The following is a 22,851-nucleotide window of genomic DNA, read 5'->3' as shown; positions in this document are numbered from 1 at the left end:
GAAGCCTGGGTGCGCCCTCTTCTCAAAAAACCCACTCTAGATCCTGAAAACACCAACAACTATAGACCCATCATAACCGTTCCCTTCCTGCTTAAGATCCTCGACAAAATTGCGTACACACAAATACAGCAATACCTGGAAGAAAATCGCATATTAGGAAAAAGGCAATCGGGTTTCCGCCCGGGACATGGGACCGAATCGGCCCTACTAGATCTCAAAATCCAACTAAATGACATCATGGACAAAGGCAAACCTGCACTCCTGCTCTTGCTAGACCTATCTGCCGCCTTTGACTTGGTCAATCACGATATTCTAGGCACGCAACTCAAAAATGAAGCCCACTTCTCACCAGAAGCCATCTCATGGGTCAAATCATTCCTCGAGGGTCGACTCATGAAGGTCTTTTCTGACTCGGCCAGCGCTAACCCTACCACTATCCATTGTGGCGTCCCACAAGGGTCCTGCACCGCCCCTACCTTATACAACATCTTCACCCTCACACTGTTCAATGACCTGGACCGTCGTCACATAGCTTACACAAATTATGCTGACGACACGCAAGTCCTGCTCCCTCTCACAGGGATCTATGAACATGATGCTGCAGCATTAACCAAGATGTATACAGCCATCCAAACCTGGATGGCAGCCAACGGCCTCTGCCTAAACGGGGACAAAACAGAGATCCTACTAGTTGGCACCAAATAAACTCTAAACAAACTCCCAACGCGGTACAAATCCTTCAACATAGACAACTCCACCATCACAGTCTCCACTGCAGTTAAAACGTTAGGAGTATACCTTGACTCCACTCTTTCCATGACACGACAAGTCAATGCCATAGCCTCCTCTGCTGCACTTAACACTAAAGTAATCAACGCTGTCAAACCCTTCCTATCCACTAAAAACTGCCTGGCCATAGCCAGAGCCACAGTAGGCACCAAATTGGATTACTGCAACGCTCTCTTCCTAGGTACGTCTGCACAAAACCTAAAAAAAATGCAAGTAACACAAAACAATGCCCTAAGAGCAGCCCTAAGCATCCCTAAAAGGGAGCACATCTCTCAAGCCAGGAAAGAAGCTCACTGGCTACCCATAAAAGAAAGAGATTACATAACTTAGTACATTCAAAGTTGTACATAAGAAATACATGTATCAATTGCAAAAAACTGTTATTAATAGCTAATATAATGAGAAAGCTTAGATAAACTTGGAGTAATTATAATATTACTTAGAGGCCCTCACTACCAACCTCCATGCCACACCAGACCCTGCTGCTCTGGCGAATAAGTACAAATCCACCATTAGCACTGCCTACAATGAAAGAATCGCTAACGCCACTTCAGAATCTAAAGAGCTTTTCGCCATCTTCAGGAACTATCCACGCCGGCCACCAAGTCTCAAGAGATTGTTAAGGACCAAGCCTGGTGTAACACCATACAGTGCGCCCTCATAAACAAAATTGTACTCCTCCAAGCAAAAATCCTAGACCATCACACAAATCCATGGCCATCACCCACAGATGCCTCTCCGCCAAGGCTCCCCCCTATCTTTCTGAAAGAATCACTCTTAACTCATCCATCAGACCCACCAGGTCACATTTGACGTACCAGATATATGTACCCACATTCAAAAGAAGCAAAGCCGGTGGGTCTAGCTTTCAACACCTAGCACCTAAAAATTGGAACGCACTCCCTACCGCGCTAAGGAACGAAAACTCATACCAAGCCTTCCGTAAAGTACTTAAAACCACGCTGTTTAACTAACTCCATCCTATCCTACTGTACTTAATTAAGCACAACTGTAAGTATATATGCACGAATGCTCTGCACTGTATCTGTATTTACTCCATGTACGCCTGTAACAAGTAAGTTTTCTTTCAGCGCCACAATGCCCATGGGCAGATGTGCGCTATACAAATCCAAATAAATAAATAAATAAATAAATATGAAGGGGAATTTTACAAACAATAACAGACACGAGACAAAGGGGGGGAGGAGTAAATAATTAGAAGAAATGTATCTATTGTACATTAGTATTCAAATATTGTATGCGTCTATTCAATTTCTTATTGAATTTATGTAAATAATCAAATGATGAAGCATGACATTGTTCTATTTGATGAATCGAACATATTGAATTCCACCAGAGATTATATGAAAGGTTGGTGGCACTTTTCCAGTTGCTTATAATATTATAAAAAGCAATGTTAATAAACAGATAAAACAGTGATGAATAGTCAATTTGATTAATGATCAGATTGACCAAAGGTCCGATCATTAAATTAGTTAATGTCAACGGTTCTGTAAAGAGAAAAATTGATTGCATCTGAGACCAAACTTTAACCCAAAAAGCATGAACATATGAACATCTAAATATTAAATGTAAAAAATCTGCATTGGGTTCATTACAGGACCAACATATATTGGAAGCAACAACTAAACTTTTAGCAATACGGGAGTGAGTGAGAAAGGCTCTGTGAAAAATGTAAAAATAAGTTTGGGTGAGGTTAGCAGCAAAAGATGTGGAGTGCCATATTTTCCATATTTTAGTCCAGATATCTGGGGAATGCTGAAGATTCCAATTAGTTTCCCAATCCCTGATAGGTGTTTTAAGGGAGGGAGGGTCATTTAAGTACATATACCAATTAGCCGCTTTAGTTGAGGGATTATTAATAAAAAGATTTAGAAAAGGAGACAGGGATTTTTGTTTAAAGGGAGTTATATATTTAGTAATAGATTTGATTAATGAAGTGTGAAAAGGAAGATCAAATGAAAGAATGGTGTACTGTTTACAGATTATCGGAAAGGGGATTATTCTTTCATTTTGGATTAGTTGTTTGATACTTTTAATCCCTGATACATATCATCTATGTACAGTTAATATCTTAGATTTGGTGGGGTTTTGTTTATTAAACCATAAAAACAGATCTGCAGGATTGATTTTATTAAAGGAATTAGCCGGGAATGTATTCCAAACGATTTTTAAAAAATGAAGTGATGGATAAGAATTAATGTTGGGCCATTAGGATGTCCTTACAAAATGTGAAAGTGAGAGTGGGGAAATAATGCTTGCTTTGATGTTGAACCTGAGAGGGGCTTTGTCTAAGTGGGATTCATAATGATTAAAGGAGGTGAGTTGTTTTAAAGCGAGGCATTGTGATAGAATTGAAAGTTCGGAAATTTAACTCCACCAGAAGGCCTCTGAAGTTTCGATTTGTTAGCTGCAATACGAGGAGTTTTATGATTCTAGAGGAATTTTAGTAATAACGAGTGAATTCTTTTGAAAAAGGAGGAATGAATTGTGTTGGAGATCATGGAAGGTGAATAGAGAATGATGGGAATAATCATCATTTTGATAGTGTCTAAACGACCCCACCAAGAAAGAAATAGGGATGACCATCACTCAGTAATTTCTGAGACTTTTTCAATTAAGTTATTAGTATTTAGATCAATAGTGTTATAAATGTCATTAGAAATTAAAAGTCCTAAGTATTTAATATGAGATGATTGCCACGAAAGACCTGATAATGGAGTATTATTCTTATTACAAGTATATGTAAGTGGCATGACTTCTGATTTGTCAAAGTTTAATTTGTAACCTGAAACAGCGGAAAAATCATTAATGGTAGAGATTAAATGTGGTATAGAGGAGGAATGATCAGAAAGATATATAAGAATATCGTCAGCAAAGGGCGAAGGTTTAGCTTCTATGTTGTTTACAGAGATTTCCTTGATGTCTGAGTTTAGTCTGATGTTTTGAATAAGGGGTTCAAGAGCAAGATTGAACAGTAATGGAGAAAGGGGACATCCTTGACGAGAACCTCTTTCAATCTTAAAAGAGGAGGATAGAGAATTATTAAGGAGGATACGTGTAGTAGGTGAAAAATATAGAATTTTGACCAAGTTAATGAAATAAGAAGGAAGTCCATGACAGTTAAGCAAGTGAAACAGGAAAGGCCAGGAGACACGATCAAAAGCTTTTTCAGCATCTAGAGCTACAAGTGCTGAAGGTTGATTTAAATTTTGGGATTGTGCTAGAATGTTAAATAATAGTCTTGAATTAGAAAAGGCATGGCATCCTTTAATAAATCCAGATTGATCAGGATGTATAAGATTCGGAAGAACTGTTTCTAGACGCTTAGCGAGGATTTTTGCATACATTTTTGAATCAGCATTAATAAGGGAAATGGGACGATAATTATTGACGAAGGAGGGATCTTTATCTGGTTTGGGAAACAAAATAAGAAGGGCTTCACTAAAGTATCCGGGACTTTGCCCTATGTTAATGAAGTGGGAATATAGTTCTAATAGTTTAACAGCTAAAGAGTCAATAAAGGTTTTGTAAAAATTGAGAGTAAATCCATCGGGACCAAGGGCCTTGTTAGGTCTAAGATCAAGAATGGCTTGTTTAATTTCAGAGATAGAACTAGGGGAGTTAAGTGGGGAGAAATCCATTCTGTCCTGTGTATTAGCATTTTTATTAGTTAGAAAGAAGGACTTGCTATTATCAGAGTTCATGGAGCAATCCTCAGAATATAAGTTAGAATAAAAATGAATGAAAGCATCATTTATGTCTTTTTGATTGGTAAGTCTATTACCTTCGGAAGATATAATATGTGAAATAAATGATTTTTCTTTTTTCTTTTTGAGATAGGATGCTAGCATTTTGCCTGCTTTATTAGAGTTATTATAACATTTTGTCTTAGATCTGAGACTAGAATTGGCTGCTTTGTCCGTGCATATTTTATTAAATTCTAAGCGTTTGGTTAAAAGTGTTTTTAATATATTCGCGTCTGACTTGGCAACGTGTGATCTTTAATTGAAGATAAAAGGGAGTTATGTGTTGATTCAGATTGTTTCTTTTTTTTTAACCAACTTTATTTATTAAAACGCAAACATGTTCAGATACGGTATTGGTCGGAAATTTAAATCATTTTAACACCTGTCATTTGTTAAGGCCACATATTAGCGTTCTGTTTTACAATCATACGTTGCAAGCTTTGAGCTTAACTGCAACTGTTCAACCACCCTACCCCTGTCCCTATACCCCTCCCCATCCCTGTCATCAATGACATTTGTGATGTCATCTTTGATGTCCTGGGTGTTAGTCTTAGCAGTGCACGGTGGTGACGCGAGTTATGGTTGCTTAGCTTACCATAACTGGCGAATTTCAAGGGTTTTTCGGTTTTACTTGGAACCATAACGTCCCTTTGACAAAGTTTTTTCACTGAATTTCATAGGTTTTTATTAGTGCAACTCAACCATAACGTCCCTGTAACACATTTTTTTTTTACTGAATTTTATAGGTTTTTATTAGTGCAATGTCACCATAACATCCTTTTCAATAGATAAGACCACTAGCATCTTAGGTCCTAAAAGTGGGAACCCCGGATGGTAAAAAAAAAAAAAGATTTATTTTCCTACACCGGGACGCGTAGGAAGGAAAATCTTTTACCAAGATGGCCACCATGGAAAGGGAAGGCGGGGTGTATAAAGAGAACACAACAGGGCATGAGCGGGGGGTGGGGGTGAACAGGGGAGACACATGGCCATGAGCGGGGGGTGAGAGGGAACAGGGCACAAACGGGGCATAAGCAGGGGGTGGGGGGAAAAGGAAGGAAACACAGGCATTAGCGGGGGTGGGGGAACACGGGAGAGACACAGGGCATGAGCAGCGGGTGGGGGGAACAGGGGAGACACGGGGCATGAGCGGGGGTGGGGAGGAACACAAGGGAGACGCGGGGTATGAGCGGGGGGTGGGGAGGAACACGAAGGAGACACAGGACATGAGCGAGGGGTGGGGAGGAACACGAGGGAGACACAGGGCATGAGCGGGGGTGTGGGGGAACAGGGCACACACGGGGCATGAGCGGGGGGTGGGGGGAACAGGGCACACGGGGCATGAGCAGGGGTGGGGGAACAGGGCACAAACGGGGCATGAGCGGGGGTGGGGGAACAGGGTGCACACACGGGGCATGAGCGGGGGGTCGGGGGAAAGGAGAGAGACACGGGGCATGAGCGGGAGGGGGTGGGGGGTAACACGAGAGAAACACGAGGCATGAGCTGGGTGGGGGGAACACGAGGCAGGAGCGGGTGGGTGCGGGGAACACGAGGGAAACATGAGAGGGGGTTGGGGGTACAGGAGGGAGACACGGGACATGACCGGAGGGTGGGGGGGCAACAGGAGACACGGGCATGAGCGGGGGGTGGGGGGTACACAAGGGAAACACGGGGCATGAGCGGGGGGTAGGGGGGAAGAGGGGAGACACGGGGCATGAGCGGGGGGACAGGGGAGACACGGGGCATGAGCAGGGGTGGGGGGAATAGGAGAGAGACACAGGGCATGAGCGGTGGTGGGGGGAACAGGGGAGACACGGGGCATGAGTGGGGGGTAACACAAGGGAGACACGGGGCATGAGCAGGGGGGTGGGGGGGAAAGGAGGGAGAACGGGGCATGAGCAGGGGTGGGGGGAACATGGGAGACACAGGGCATGAGCGGGAGGTGGTGGGTAACACAAGGGAGACACGGGGCATGAGCGGGGGTGGGGGTAACGGGAGACAGGGCATGAGCGGGGGTTGGAGGGGTAACACAAGGGAGACACGGGGCATGAGCGGGGGTGGGGGGTAACACATGGGAGACACGGGGCATGAGCAGGGGGTGGGGGGGTAACACGGGGCAAGAGCGTGGGGGTGCGGGGAACACGAGGGAAACACGGGGCATGAGCGGGGGGCTGGGGGTACAGGAGGGAGACACGGGACATGACCAGAGGGAGGGGGGACAACAGGAGACACGGGGCATGAGCGGGGGGTGGGGGTACACGAGGGAAACACTGGGCATGAGCGGGGGGTGGGGGGAACAGGGGAGACACAGGGCATGAGCAGGGGGTGGGGGGGACAGGGGAGACACGGGGCATGAGCAGGGGGTGGGGGGTAACATAAGGGAGACACGGGGCATGAGCGGGGGGTGGGGGAAAGGAGGGAGACACGGGGCATGAGCGGGGGTGTGGGGAACAGGGGAGACACGGGGCATGAGCGGGGGGTGGGGGGTAAAAGGGGAGACACAGGGCATGAGCGGGGAGTGGGGGGGTAACACAAGGGAGACACGGGGCATGAGCGGGGGTGGGGGGAAAGGAGGGAGACACGGGGGCATGAGCGGGGGTGGGGGGAAGGGGAGCGACACACGGGGCATGAGCGGGGGTTGGGGGAATAGGAGAGAGACAGGGGGCATGAGCGGGGGTGGGGGGAACAGGGGAGACACGGGGCATGAGCAGGGGGGTTGGGGTAACACAAGGGAGACACGGGGCATGAGCAGGGGTGGGGGGAAAGGAGGGAGACACGGGGCATGAGCGGGGGTGGGGGGAACAGGGGAGACACAGGGCATGAGCGGGGTGTGTGGGGGGTAACACGAGGGAGACACGGGGCATTAGCGGGGTTGGGGGGTAACAGGGGAGACAGGACATGAGCGGGGGGTGGGAGGGTAACACAAGGGAGACACGGGGCATGAGCGGGGGTGGGGATAACACGAGGGAGACACGGGGCATGAGCAGGGGGTGGGGGTAACACGAGGGAGACCCAGGGCATGAGCGGGGGGTGGGGGTAACATGGGGCATGAGCGGGGGGTGGGGGGGAAATACGAGGGAGACACAGGGCATGAGCAGGGGGTGGGGGGGTAACACGAAGGAGACTCGGGGCATGAGCGGGGGGTGAGGGGGTAACACGAGGGAGACACGGGGCATGAGCGGGGGTGGGGGGGTAACACAAGGGAGACACGGGGCATGAGCGGGGGCTGGGGGGAAGGGGAGAGACACGGGGCATGAACAGGGGGTGGGGGAAGGGGAGACAGACACAGGGGATCAGCGGGGGGTGGGGGAACAGGAGAGACACAAGGGGCATGAGCGGGGGGTGGGGAGGAAGGGGAGAGACACACGGGGCGTGGGCGGGGGGTGGGGGGAGGGAAGAGACACATGGGCATGAGCAGGGGGGTGGGGGGAAAGGAGGGAGACACACGGGGCATGAGCGGGGAGTGGGGGGAGGGGAGAGACACATGGGGCATGAGTGGGGGGTGGGGGGAAGGGGAGAGACACACGGGTATGAGCGGGGGTGGGGGGAAGGGGAGAGAGACACAGGGGATCAGCGGGCGGTGGGGGAACAGGAGAGACACACGGGGCATGAGCGGGGGTGGGGGGAAGGGGAGAGTGACACGGGGCATGAGCAGGGGGGTGGGGGGAACAGTAGGGAGACACACGGGGCATGAGCGGGGGGTGGGGGGAGGGGAGAGACACACGGGGCATGAGCGGGGGGTGTTGGGGAAGGGGAGAGACACACTGGGCATGAGCGGGGGTGGCGGGGGAAGGGGAGAGAGACACGGGGCATGAGCGGGGGGTGGGGTGAACTGTAGGGAGACACGGGGCATGAGCAGGGGGTGGGGGAAGGGGAGAGACACACGGGCATGAGCGGGGGGTCAGGGGGAAGGGGAGAGACACGGGGCATGAGCGGGGGTGGGGGAGGGGAGAGACACACGGGGCATGAGCGGGGGGTGGGGGAAAGGAGGGAGACACGGGGCATAAGCGGGGGGTGGGGGGAAGGGCAGAGACACACGGGGCATGAGTGGGGGTGGGTGGGTAGGGGAGAGAGACACGGGGCATGAGCGGGGGGTGGGGGGGAGGGGAGAGAGACACTCGGGGCATGAGCGGGGGGTGGGGGAACAGTAGGGAGACACGGGGTATGAGCAGAGGGTGGGGGGAAGGGGAGAGATACATGGGGGTGCAGGGGAAGGGGAGAGACACACAGGGCATGAGCGGGGGGTGGGGGGAACAGTAGGGATACACGGGGTATGAGCGGGGGGTGGGGGAGAAGGGGAGAGAGACACGGGGCATGAGCAGGGGGTGAGGGGAACAGTAGGGAGACATGGGGCATGAGCGGGGGGTGGGGGAGGGGAGAGACACACAGGGCATGAGCGGGGGGTGGGGCAAAGGAGGGAGACACGGCGCATGAGTGGGGGGAAGGGGAGAGAGACACGTGGCATGAGCGGGGGGTGGGGGGGAGGGGAGAGAGACACGCGGGGCATGAGCGGGGGGTGGGGGGAACAGTAGGGAGACACACGGGGCATGAGCGGGGGATGGGGGAGGGGAGAGACACACGGGGCATGAGCGGGGGGTGTTGGGGAAGGGGAGAGACACACTGGGCATGAGCGGGGGTGGCGGGGGAAGGGGAGAGAGACACGGGGCATGAGCGGGGGGTGGGGTGAACTGTAGGGAAACACGGGGCATGAGCAGGGGGTGGGGGAAGGGGAGAGACACACGGGCATGAGCGGGGGGTCGGGGGGAAGGGGAGAGACACGGGGCATGAGCGGGGGGTGGGGGAGGGGAGAGACACACGGGGCATGAGCGGGGGGTGGGGGAAAGGAGGGAGACACGGGGCATAAGCGGGGGGTGGGGGGAAGGGCAGAGACACACGGGGCATGAGTGGGGGTGGGTGGGTAGGGGAGAGACACACGGGGCATGAGCGGGGGGTGGGGGGAGGGGAGAGAGACACTCGGGGCATGAGCGGGGGGTGGGGGTACAGTAGGGAGACACGGGGTATGAGCAGAGGGTGGGGGGAACAGTAGGGATACACGGGGTATGAGCGGGGGTGGGGGAGAAGGGGAGAGAGACACGGACCATGAGCAGGGGGTGAGGGGAACAGTAGGGAGACACGGGGCATGAGCGGGGGGTGGGGGAGGGGAGAGACACACAGGGCATGAGCGGGGGGTGGGGCAAAGGAGGGAGACACGGGGCATGAGCGGGGGGTGGGGGGCAGGGGAGAGACACACGACGCATGAGTGGGGGGTGGGGGGAGGGGGAGAGAGACACGTGGCATGAGCGGGGGATGGGGGGGAGGGGAGAGAGACACGCGGGGCATAAGCGGGGGGTGGGGGGAACAGTAGGGAGACACAGGGTATGAGCAGGGAGTAGGGGGAAGGGGAGAGACACACGGGGCATGAGCGGGGGGTGGGGGGAAGGGGTGAGACACACGGGGCATGAGCGGGGGTGGGGGGGAAGGGGAGAGAGACACGGGGCATGAGCGGGGGGTGGGGTGAACTGTAGGGAGACACGGGGCATGAGCAGGGGGTGGGGGAAGGGGAGAGACACACGGGGCATGAGCGGGGGGTCGGGGGGAAGGGGCGAGACACGGGGCATGAGCGGGGGGTGGGGGAGGGGAGAGACAGACGGGGCATGAGCGGGGGGTGGGGGAAAGGAGGGAGACACGGGGCGTAAGCGGCGGGTGGGGGGAAGGGCAGAGACACACGGGGCATGAGTGGGGGTGGGGGGGTAGGGGAGAGAGACACGGGGCATGAGCGGGGGGTGGGGGGGAGGGGAGAGAGACATGCGGGGCATGAGCGGGGGGTGGGGGGAACAGTAGGGAGACACAGGGTATGAGCAGGGAGTAGGGGGAAGGGGAGAGACACATGGGGCATGAGCGGGGGGTGAGGGGAAGGGGTGAGACACACGGGGCATGAGCGGGGGTGGGGGGAAGGGGAGAGAGACACGGGGCATGAGCGGGGGGTGGGGTGAACTGTAGGGAGACACGGGGCATGAGCAGGGGGTGGGGGAAGGGGAGAGACACACGGGGCATGAGCGGGGGGAAGGGGCGAGACAAGGGGCATGAGCGGGGGGTGGGGGAGGGGAGAGACAGACGGGGCATGAGCGGGGGGTGGGGGAAAGGAGGGAGACACGGGGCGTAAGCGGGGGGTGGGGGGAAGGGCAGAGACACACGGGGCATGAGTGGGGGTGGGGGGGTAGGGGAGAGAGACACGGGGCATGAGCGGGGGGTGGGGAGGAGGGGAGAGACACACGGGGCATGAGCGGGGGGTGGGGGGAACAGTAGGGAGACACGGGGTATGAGCGGGGGGGTGGAGGGAAGGGGAGGGAGACACAGGGCATGAGCGGGGGAAGGGGTGAGACACATGGGGCATGAGCGGGGGGTGGGGGGGAAGGGGAGAGACACACGGGGCATGAGCGGGGTGTGGGGGGAACAGTAGGGAGACACGGGGTATGAGCAGAGGGTGGGGGAAGGGGAGAGATACATGGGGCATGAGCGGGGGGGGTGCGGGGGAAGGGGAGAGACACACGGGGCATGAGCGGGGGTGGGGGGAACAGTAGGGAGACACGGGGTATGAGCGGGGGTGGAGGGAAGGGGAGGGAGACACAGGGCATGAGCGGGGGAAGGGGTGAGACACATGGGGCATGAGCGGGGGGTGGGGGGGAAGGGGAGAGACACACGGGGCATGAGCGGGGGGTGGGGGGAACAGTAGGGAGACACGGGGTATGAGCGGGGGGTGGGGGGGAAGGATAGAGACGCATGGGGCATGAGCGGGGGGTGGGGGAAAGGAGGGGAGAGAGACACACGGGGCATGAGCGGGGGGTGGGGGAAAGGAGGGAGACACGGGGCATGGGTGGGGGGAAGCGGAGAGACACACGGGGCATGAGCGGGGGGTGGGGGGAACAGTAGGGAGACACGGGGTATGAGCGGGGGGTGGGGGGAAGGATAGAGACGCATGGGGCATGAGCGGGGGGTGGGGGAAAGGAGGGGAGAGAGACACACAGGGCATGAGCGGGGGGTGGGGGTAACACAAGGGAGACACGGGGCATGAGCGGGGAGTGGGGGGTAACAGGGGAGACAGGGCATGGGTGGGGGGTAACACAAGGGAGACACAGGGCATGAGCGGGGGGTGGGGGGTAACACGAGGGAGACACGGGGCATGAGCGGGGGTGGGGGGTAACAGGGATGGAAGAGTCCATGACCCCACTCACTAAGGGTCCCTGGACTGCATCATCCGGCACCATCCTGGGGCTTGTTGGAATTTTGAGAAAGAAAAACAATGGCTGTACCTCCCCTGTCAAAGGAATAGATTGTGCAGGACTAGAACTTTAGAGAGGAGAGAAGATTGAAAAAGAACCATAAAAATTACAGTGGAAAAAGAAAAGGAGATCGAGCAGGGAGAGTAGAGGACATCTAAAAAGGTTCCCTAGGAACCGCAGCCTCAAGCAGGCTTCTGAAGCATGGGCATTTTTGAAAGCTGGCCCACGGATGTCAGGGGTGGCCCGGCATGCAATGTGAGGGCCGGGCTGCGTAGTCCAGTGTGACACTCCCTGATAGCATGCCAGCCCACCCGGGGGCCTGGCTGCGCAGGCCAGAAGATCACGGCCCGGGCAGTGTGTGCAGGGCAGCCCAGGATCCTACGCGGGTCTGTGCAGCGCCAGGTGGGCCGGAAAAGGGAGCATTCAGGCCCAACCCACATGGGCTGTGAGTGCTGATGGCCGGGGCCGCGGCCAGTAGGATGGGACCAGGAGAGAAGAGCATTGCTAGCGTTGCCAGCCTGCCCAAGGTCAGGCCGGTGGGCCAGTGAAGAACGAAGTCCAGGCTGTGTCCTCGCGGCAGCCCGGGTGAAGGCAGGAAGAGACGTCCTGGGAGTTCTGACACCCACATGGCCCATCATCTGGTTCCACCTGTGAGTGGTTGCCATTGGACAGAAAGGAGGGGTCTGTTCCATCGGTTTCGGACTGGGTGTCCCTCCATGACCCATTTACGGGAGAGTGGGCTGACGGAGCAGGTTCCCCCGGAGGTGGAGCAGGGTAGGGGAATATTAACGCGGAATAGTTAAGATTATAGAAAGGATATAGCAATGCTCATGTTTATGTTTATTTTTTTAATAAAATAGGTATCTCCACACAGCAGAGGGACAAGGCCCTAAGAAAACCAGGTCTACATAAGAGTCTTTGAATGAAAAATAAAAACCTAAATGTGTTGAATGAAAATTAGCAGTTTCATCTGCAAATTCAAGTAAGGAATATGGACTTTCCAGATTGTTGGTGAATTACCTTATACATCACACAGTGTGTACCCCAGATTTTGCTGTAAAAGCAACCGTGTGTTAATCGAAATGCGTGCACATCCACGCCCTTTTGTTCGTGTAGCGGATTCCAGTCCTAGAATTTGAGTTCAGTTCTGTTATCAGGGCCACCGCCCATCATTCTTTTTCTAACCTCAATAAATATTAATTGAGCGCATTAAAATGTTCAAATGTGTTATTATTTTTTTCTATTTGTTACCCTTTAGGCATGTTCAGAACAATTAGATTCTATGCGCATGTATTTTCTATTAACCTTGCCCCCGAGTTTGGTTTTGTAAAAACAGAGCATGTTCCGTTGTTATAGAAACACGCATTCCAAGGTGTTTATTAATTCTGAATTTCCTCACTTTGAAAAATCACTTACTATGCACCTACAGATGTGATTCTGTGTGTGTGCTTGTGTTTGTGTGTGTGTAAGATAGAGAGATCGAATGACATTTTTTAGTCTGTAAACGAATGCTATTCAATTCAGTGACATACACTCTTTTTAGGTAGTTTAATGACAACTAAGTCTCTCGAACTTTAAAAACATATCTTTTGCACCAATTTAGTGTACAGTCCTTGGTTAGTCCAGATTAATTAAAAAAAAACGATGCTATCTTAAACATGAACATGTGTAGTCCTATTCCCCCATGCATTAGTTTTCTTTCCCATTTTCACTGTGGTTTATTTGCTGTGCTAGGGGGTTTCCCACCCCCTGCTAGCTGCCTCGGGTTGGTGCATGCTCCCTCAACCGGAACCTCTTCCAATGCCCATCTTTTCTTTCTGCTACAGCTCTTGGAATGTTCGCTTAGCATTCTCATTGACCAATCAACAGACTATACAAGCAAGATTAGTATAGCCTATGTGACAGGGTCGGTGGCTTGACCTTGTCAGGGGGAGAGGGACCCACCCCTACCTGGGGTAGGCAGCCTACCACAGAGTATGCCAGAGCCAATCCAGCCCCAGAGGCGGAGTGAGGGAGTTGGGAGGATCCCAGTCCCTGAATCCTCTATATATGCCTTGACTGTTGATTTTGGTACCACTGCCAACCATCCAATGCCTTGCACCCTCAATCCTGCCTGAGTTATCTTTGCTTTATTTCAGAACTACAAGGACCAACATTCAAAGGAGAGAAGCATTACTCACCACAGATCAGAGCAAGCAGAACACCGAACAAACAGATAGCAGAGAAAATAACAGACTGTTAAAAATGCCATGTACCGAAACGAGGTGGGATAAGAGGGGTCAATGGAGAATTGCACTACAATGGCCCAATCATGAGGACAACCACTGTTTAGATTGGGCCCCAGAGTCACGTGGAATGAAGATCCAATGGAGTGGGTAGGGAAGGACAGAAACAGGAATTCACAGGTATAAAGGACACGTAGGAGCAAAACAGAGTGAAAGGTGTTTGGGGAAGTCGGGAGGTATGGAGGTGGACAGAGGGACCAGGCGAAGGACGGAAGGTGGAGTGGCGCACTGACGGCTTAGGTGAGGTATTGCGTGTGAGAGAGAGTTGTGGTAATTGGAAAGTGTGTAGCTGTGAGTGGGAGAGTGAGTGGTGCTGGATAAGGGTGGAGAAGAGTAGGGTTAGAGTGTAAAGGAGATAGTAGAGGGTGAGAGTGGTACAGAGAGAGTGTGAGAGACTGATAAAGAGAGGAGAAAGAGAGAGGAAGGAGCTGTAGAGGGGAAGGTGAAGGTAAGTGGAAGTAGATGGTGGAGGACGGAAGAAGTAAATACAAAGGAGAGGAGTGTGAGAGGACAGGAGGGACAGGAGTGGAGAGAGTCAGAAGGAGAGATAGGAGAGAGGAAGGATGAGAGAGAAAGAAAGGGAGGGAGTGGGAAGAACAGAGGGTGTAGGGGCTAGAGGAGATGGCAGGAGAGAAGAAGGGGGAGACAGGAGATGGAGTAGGAGGAGAAAAGGAAGCAGTGAGTTGGGATGCATAAGATCTGGGAAAGGACCAAAAGGGAGTGAGTGTGAGTGTCTGACAAAATAATGGCACCATTCAAAATATCATTGATACCAATCTTGTGGGATCACAAGTATACCGTTCATTTATCAACAGTAATTTTTTTATGGTTTTTTGGCCAAATTCTATTTCTGCGGGAAAAAAAACATTGGGCGGTACAGTTGCCTTAGCGAGAAACGTTTCTCACCTATGAAACATTAAGCTGGAGGAGGGGCGAAAGCTATGGATGACGTATTCATCTGCCTCTCAACAAGGCGTGTCAAGCGAAAAAAAGATCAGAGGGATACATTGGTGCTAAAGCATGTATGCATATAAAGACAGTACGGAACATATGACATTGAAACCTATATGAAATAGGCAACTGATAAAGACATAGAAGACATGATGAAATGGAAGATAGGTCTATGAATAAGTATGATTAAGCAGAACATGAACAGAAACATGTAGGACAGACGGAAAAGATAATGGTGCATATTTAGAAAGACCAACATGAATTTAGCAACAATTATTTAATTCTGAAAACGCTAATGTTTGACCAGGCAATGTAATAGGTAAAACCATAAGTAGATAGCATATGTTCTTAATATTCAATAATTCAAAGCAACGAGAATGAGTAGCAGCCAAAATGTGTTCTTGAAAAGAAAGCTCAGAATCAAAAATAAAATGGTTCTGTCATTTCATTGACATCCGTTTTTACGATGGGTGTTTTTCTGCTGAATTCTTAGCGAAAAACATTTCGAATTTTATTTTAGATTATTTTTAGGGGGTCCGCCACCGAAGCCCCCAACATCTACCTATTTCTTTCATTCCCGACACCCCAACCCTTTATATGCGCTTTCCCACCCCCAAAAAGGGGGAACAAGTGAGAAGGGAATAAAACAGAAGTAGCAGATGAGAAAAATAACACACAGTGCCTCATTACAAGTACGGAAGTATGTGGAGAAAACAGTCTTAAACCAATGGTAACAGTTACCACTGCATTACCGCACCGCAGTACGACACGTTTGGTGGTGAGGTGAAGGTTTTCCCTCCAGCAAAAAAGCTGCAGGTAAATCTGCCAAAAACAGCATCAATCCTACGGACTCCAAGCAATTGGGATTTGCACCGCCTACCACCACTTGTAATACTGCGATAAATCCGCCGGACCAAGTGGCCGTAACAGGAAATCCGTTTGGCAGTATTTTGGCAGATTTACCATCGAAATACTGCCAAACTTGGAAAATATTTCTGTAGTGCTGAATTATTATTATTTTTTTTAAATAACAGGATGACTTAAGTTTGTTTCTTACTTTGTACAGATGGTGGGTCTATAAAATAATGGTATTGGGGTGAGAGTGAGCGCATTAGGAAAGCTAGATCACTGCGCTGATCATGGTGTTTATCAGGTGTGGTGGATCCTACTGCCGGCTGTTGGTTTCTTACGGGCAGTGCTCTTCTGTCCCGTTTTGTAGTGAGAAAAAGGGTTGGTAAGAACCATGTACACTCATGTGCTGGATCCCGGATAACGTGACCAGTTAGGTTGTGTGTATGAAGCAAGCAAATGAAAAGTCTTGCCACTTCTGTTTGAATTTAGAGTGCTGGTTTATTGCCATAAAATGTGCCATGGTTTGTTAGAATACAAAGTGCCGACACATGTTTCAACCACGAAAGAGTCTTTATCAAGACAGGTAATGTAAGGTTCTGAGCCTGGGGTCTTGGTGGAGAGTTCCAGAGTGATGATTTTGCTGGATAGCAAGAAAGACCAGCAAGGCCCCTACAGACAAGATGAGCTGTCACAGAGCATGGAAGCCATTGATAGTATTGCAGATGGGATTCCAAAATGTAAGATTCAAAAACGCACACTCATTAAGAGTTTACTGGTATCCCAGCAGTAAAGCCGTCCGGATACCGGCAAAGTCCACTTACCATCTCCGCCACTCAATATCCCAGTATTACGGAGATATTACAGAAGACGGAGTGCAGGTAAGTTCCCATTCCCATGAAATCCTATAGGACTCCATGGGATGGAATTGCCACAATTACTGGCAACGGTATTACCGGTGCCAGTAATTGCTGCAATTATTTTACAGTAGGGGCCTGTAGTTCATGGCCCCTATGGCAAACTTGTGTTTTGCTGTTGTGAATAAATGCTGGTGCCGGAATTTCCCGCTTTTTTACTGACATTTAAGCCCACACTGGACCAAGAATTGCACACCACAAACATGTATTGAAACTAAAACATTGCCAGGGGCAAGTATGTCCATGCTGTGCTAGGGCCTTACAGTAGATCAACCGGCCTGCATATGATGGAATCAATACAGAAATGTTCTCAAGGCTTACATGCTATACATTATCAATGAATTCTTCTCAATATAATACATTTACAGACGTACAAGTGAAGCCTACCGCCACCCTTTCCTCCTCAGCAGCAATGTGAAACTTTCTGGAAACATTTAAACTGTCGTAAAAAAAACACAACTCTGTTAATGTTCTCTATATAAATGGAGAAATTAATTCACTTCAATATATTGGTATATTACATGCTCCCTCTCAAAGTCGGAGCACCAAAGTAAAATGCATATTACCACTGAGCCAACATGAACAAGTAAACAATAACAATATTGGGCTTGTCCAACCTTAGGCCCCATGAAAATACTGTTTTAAAACACAAATGAGCCAATGAAAGTGTATCTCTGAATCACAGAACAGCTAATTGTTATGGATTGGCAGCCCTATTGCTATTATTTAACCACATTAACAGTGGTAACCAGAGACAAAAAAAGCAAATGTTAATAACAATAATAACACAAAACGTGATACAGCATGAAAGAGCAAACATCAGTGTACCAAGCAGTATATATAACAACAATAACAAAAAATGATTGAACATGTGTAAAAACATCAATGTACCTGACAGCATGTAAACAGAAGACAGCTCTCTCCCCATCTGCTATATGGCCACCTGGTGAGTACTTCATGCTTGTGCAGATCTCCACTCCCTCCACTTTCCTTCCATCTCTTTGCCTTCTCCCTACACCCATGGTGCGCTCCATCTCACCTATTTATTCTGTTACTCTATCACTTATCCTTCCTCCCTCTAAAAACCTGAAAGAAAGAAGTTAAAAAAGACCCAGGCCTGCCCATTGCTGACACCTACGTCAACATTTCTTCCAGGCAGACTGTTATGTTAAAGGATATTTATACTACACACTATAACCACCACAGGCATCCTTTTTGTTGCTTCCTCCCTGAACCTATGCACTCCTCATATGGTCTCTGTGCTCTCTCCCTTCTCCACGTCTCACATTAATGGTGGCACCAGATGGGAAATTCTCTTGGCAGTCTTCTCATCCTCTAGGTGCCTCATCAATGTCGATCACAATGGCACTGTCATGGCCAGGTGCTCTCAGCCCAACCTTCTCCTTCTTGACAGGCGTCTTTCGTCTCTCATCAATTTCCTCCCTTCTCCCACCACTCTTCTGGTGCCTATTCCCCCTTCTCCACCTCCGGTGGGCATACCACGTCCCTGTAGCCCCCTACGGAAGACCTTCAAAGGTGGTAACCAGGTCCACCTTGCAACCCTCAACTCTCGCTCTGCAGTCATACACGCTTCTGATATCTGTCTCCTCTTCGAAGAATTTGGCCTTGATTTTCTCTCCAACACTGAGACGTGGTTTACTGCCAGCGCTGTCACTGCTTTTGACACGGAATAGTCTTAATCTTCCCTGACTGGATCCCTACCTCTATCATACCCACTCAGTACTATTCCTCCTTTGAGTGCCTTGCCTGCAGGCTTGGCATCTCTCCAACCCTTCCACTGACTATTAATACCATCTACAGGATCTGTGGTCTGGTCACCCTCTTCCTCTCTGAGTGGTCTGGACTCGCCTCTTCCCTTCTTGCCTCTACCTCCAAACCTCTCCTCCTTGATGTCTTCAATATTCACCTCGACTCTTCCGATGTGGCCACTAGAAGCTTCCGTAGCCTCTGTAACGTTCTTTCCCTTACCATTCATCCCTCTGATCTGATGCAATCTACAGGACATACCTTGGATGCTCTCATCTCTACTGACATTTCTATCTCCAACCTTTTCACTACTCCCCTCTTCTGGTCTGACCAATTCCTTCTGTCTTCTCATCTGGATGTCTTAGGTACCCCTACTAATCCTCTGCCGGCACTTCCTGTCACCTTCTCAGTCAATCGACAGATGAAGCGAGTGTCAGTTGCTGCCTTTTCTTCCACCTTCATACCCCTCCCAGTCCTGCCACGGTTGCCTACACTGACTCTGCCCTTACCTGCCTCCAAGCGTAACTCCTGGTATAATTCTGACCTAGCCTCTCTGAATCGCAAGTGAGAGTGGCTGAGTGGATATGGCAGGCTTCAGTCTCATTCTCTGAAAAACTGGCCTGTCGCCTGCTCCAAAGACAATACAGACTCCCCATTCGCTCTAAGAAGAGGTCTCACATCCAAGCCTGCATCTCAGGAGTGACTTACAACTCTGGCGAACTGTTCAAAATCAGCAAGGAAATCGCCAATCCTCCTGCAGTCTCCACATCCCCTCCTCCATCCCAGACCCTCTGGACCTCTCTGGCCACCCACTTCCTTTCCAAAACCCAGGAAATTCTGTCCTCTTTCTCCTCTATCCCCCTGCCTCCTCCCTTCCCAGCTATCTTAACTCCCTTGACTCCCCTCTCCCCTTCCTTTCCCCTCCTTCTCTCCCATCACAACGGATGAGGTCTCTAGCCTAGCCCTCTCTATGAAAGTCTTCTCCAAACAGGTGCTCCCCTGCTCCTCCAGAACTTTCAAGGACAACATTGCCTCCTTTGCACCTTCCCTGGCTGATTTCTGTAACACTCCTTTGCCAATGGCTCCTTCCTACAAGAATTCCCTTGTGCACCTGCTCCTCTTCTGACCCCTCCTGCCCTGCTACCTATTGCCCTATCTTTATTACCCCTTCCTGCGCAAACTCCTTGAGAAGCTTGCCATCTCCCAACTGGCCCAACACTCTGATTCTGTTGGCTGTCTCCACGACCACCAGTCTGGCTTCAGAGCTGCCAGAGGCAGAGAAACGGCTCTACTGAACGCACATGAGCATTTGCTCTCTGATCCTGACTCTAACTCTCCTTCCGTTCTTATCCTCCTGGATCTCTCCTCCACCTTTGATGCAGTCAATCATGCCACCCTGATAAATCGGCTCTGTGACACCCTTAGCATCACAAGTCTGGCTCTGGACTGGTTGACCTCTTTCCTCTCCCAACAGACCCTGCCAGGTCCATCTGGGCCCTTTTCTCTCCCCTATCAAACTCTCCACCTGTGTCCCTCAAGGCTCTATCCTCTCGCCGCATATTTTCAGTATCTACCTTGCCGCTTTGGCCCATTGTATCTCTTCTTTTACTCCTCACTTCCAGTGTTATGCAGATGACACACAGCTCTTCTTCAAGCTTCGTTCTCCTTCCACCTCCTCCTCCTCTCTCATCCCTGGCTGTCTGACTGCCATTCATTCTTGGTGCACTGCCAATAATCTGTACCTTAATGCCAGTAAGACTGAGATCCTTTCCATTGGGAGCCCTGCTCCCCCCTTCACTCCCACTCTGGCTGCCCTCTATGATCCCCCTCTCCTCTTCCTCTGGTGAGACAAAAAAAATTGGTGTCATCTTTGATTCCTCTCTCTCCTTCTCTCCTTACATCTCGGACCTTGCCAAGAAGGCCCACTACAAGCTGCACCTCCTGAGAGGTATTCTCCCTTTCCTCACTTTCACGCAGAAACTCAATGTCTCCAGAGCTCTGGTCCTTTCTAGGCTTGACTACTGTAACAGCCTGTTCCTCAATCTTCCTTCCTCCTCCCTTTGTCCCCTTCAACTAATTCAAAATAGGACTGTGAAGACCAGGGACTGCATCTCTCAGGCCCTAATATCTCTCCATTGGCTCTCGGTTGCTGCTAGGATGAAATTCAAGACCTTCTGCATCGACCACAAGGATTTCTGAGGCCTGGGATCCCCTTACATCCAACTCTCTCTCCCTAAATACCTCCCTGCTAGAGCCTTTCGATCTGCTTGCTCCAACTCTCAGCGAATCCGTCGCTTCTCTAAGCAAACAGTGGGGGGTAGATGTCTCTCCTCTGCAAGGAGCCTCCCTCTGGAATGGTCTCCCTGGCTCTCTCAGGCTTGATCCGGATCTCCTTAAGTTCCGGAAGCTCCCGAAGACCCTCCTTTTCTTAACCGCCTCCTATTTCTCCATTCCCTGCTAATCTCCTTCCTCCTCATCCATGACTGGCTCCTGGTTCCCCTGCGCCCAGTCCGCACCCCCCACTCGTCCCTCTGTTTTACCTGCTTTCCATGGCACTTGCCCATGGGCCTCTCCGTAACACCTGCACTTCACCCTGTCTCCCTTACCTTACCACCTTAGCACTTTATTGCGCTGTCCTGCACTTCCCCCTGCCCCCTCCTTTGCACTTCTTGCTCTGCACTTGCACAATCCGAATGTCACAAGGTCTAGTAAGACCGTTATTGTATCTTTCTCCCTTTTCCCCCCCTTTTCTTGTTGTCTTGTGGCACCTTGAAACACCACTTGTTGTATAGGTGCCTTATAAATGTCAAATAAATAAATGTATAGCTGAATAGCTTCTCCAAAGTCGCCAACGCCTTAACAGAGCTTTCTTCACGACGCACTCTTTCTGCATCACACAGTAGCTGACTGACATCATGGCCCCCATCACAGAGTAGCTGATTGACACCATGCCACCCCCCCCCCCCCCCGTAACATACTACCACAAGAGCACCGGCTGAGAATTAAATCTCTCTCTAGACACACCTAAACATTTATTTCCAAACATGATGTGCATTAAAGCAGCACAGTATATATATATATATATATATATATATATATCGGATAGCAAAATAACAGCATATAATGAAGCCTCATTGACTGAGCGTTGAGTCTTTATCACGGGAAATCGACCTGCTCCCCAAGTTGGAGAAGGGTCCTTATCAGAGATAATGGCCCCTAACATGAATTATAATGCTATTAGCACATAATAGTAATAACAACATAGGTTTTGGGGTGGTGGTGGAGTAAAGAATGCTGATTTATTACTGACTAAAGTAAGTGGACAAAACTTGAGCAAATTAAATGCGGTTTTATTTTGTTGCATTTCAATGAAATTATTGTCTTTATAGCGTAAACATTTTAATGGTAATCTTGGGTGAACTGGAATAGTTTTAACATTAGCATGCATCGGGTATAATGTAAAAGTAAACATGTTAAATTAGATGTCGACTGTCAATAACAGTAATTAATGACTGCTTCCCAAGCATTCTGATTGGATCCGAGGATGTCAATAATGATTGTCATGCACTAATCAACGGTATATGTCGCCATGTAAGTGGGGTTGGTGTTGGATATTCGGTTTAGGACTTGGGGTCTTTCATGTCATGAGATGGCCATTCAAGGCTTCTAGAATGTTACGCAGGGAATCTATCCTGGCAATGTGGTCCTGTGCCCAGGCAATTATGTGTGGTTCATATCAAAGATAGTCTTCCCTCGTCTCTTATAGTAATGGTGGGATCACGCAGTTCTCAATGAATGAGGCACTTGCACGAGCAAGAGGTCATAGTAAAGGCGTTCAATGTAGCAAGGTAATTGTGTATGTGTTTTGTTCCTTCATGCAAGGTTGTGTTCCTTGTCTGTATCAGTGAAACATACAAGGGTTTACGAATGTACAGACTCCACCTAAATGTGCAAGCCACAGATTGGCAACTAATTGATTCATGTGGCAGAGGGTGCGTGACCTGATGTATTTGTGGCCTGGCACTCTGGGTGGGCATGGATGTGCCACGCCTGGCGTAAACCTGTGGGACAGATTCCTCCAGGAGTACAGTAGATGCGGACAATGTGCTCACGATGGAAACTCCCCAACTGAAGCGTTGCTACACAGTCTGCGAAAAGTGAGGGATTTGGACACCTACATGCTCATTTCTCAGCCAAATTGAGGGCGTTTATAGGGTGGTCGTGCTAAAATTTTGAATGGGCA

General features: G+C 50.3%; 1 protein-coding gene across 3 annotated transcripts in view; it reads left to right on the top strand.

Annotated features, from left to right (window-relative positions):
• LOC138569529 (cytochrome P450 3A21-like) overlaps nucleotides 1–22,851 on the top strand; it is a 542,158-nt gene that overhangs the window by 475,618 nt on the left and 43,689 nt on the right. The window lies entirely within an intron of this gene.

Source organism: Ambystoma mexicanum, chromosome 2q (genome assembly GCF_040938575.1).
Source record: "Ambystoma mexicanum isolate Mex_15411 chromosome 2q, UKY_AmexF1_1, whole genome shotgun sequence".
In the NCBI taxonomy this organism is placed as follows: Eukaryota; Metazoa; Chordata; class Amphibia; order Caudata; family Ambystomatidae; genus Ambystoma; species Ambystoma mexicanum.
This window is presented reverse-complemented; position numbering and strand designations above follow the sequence as displayed.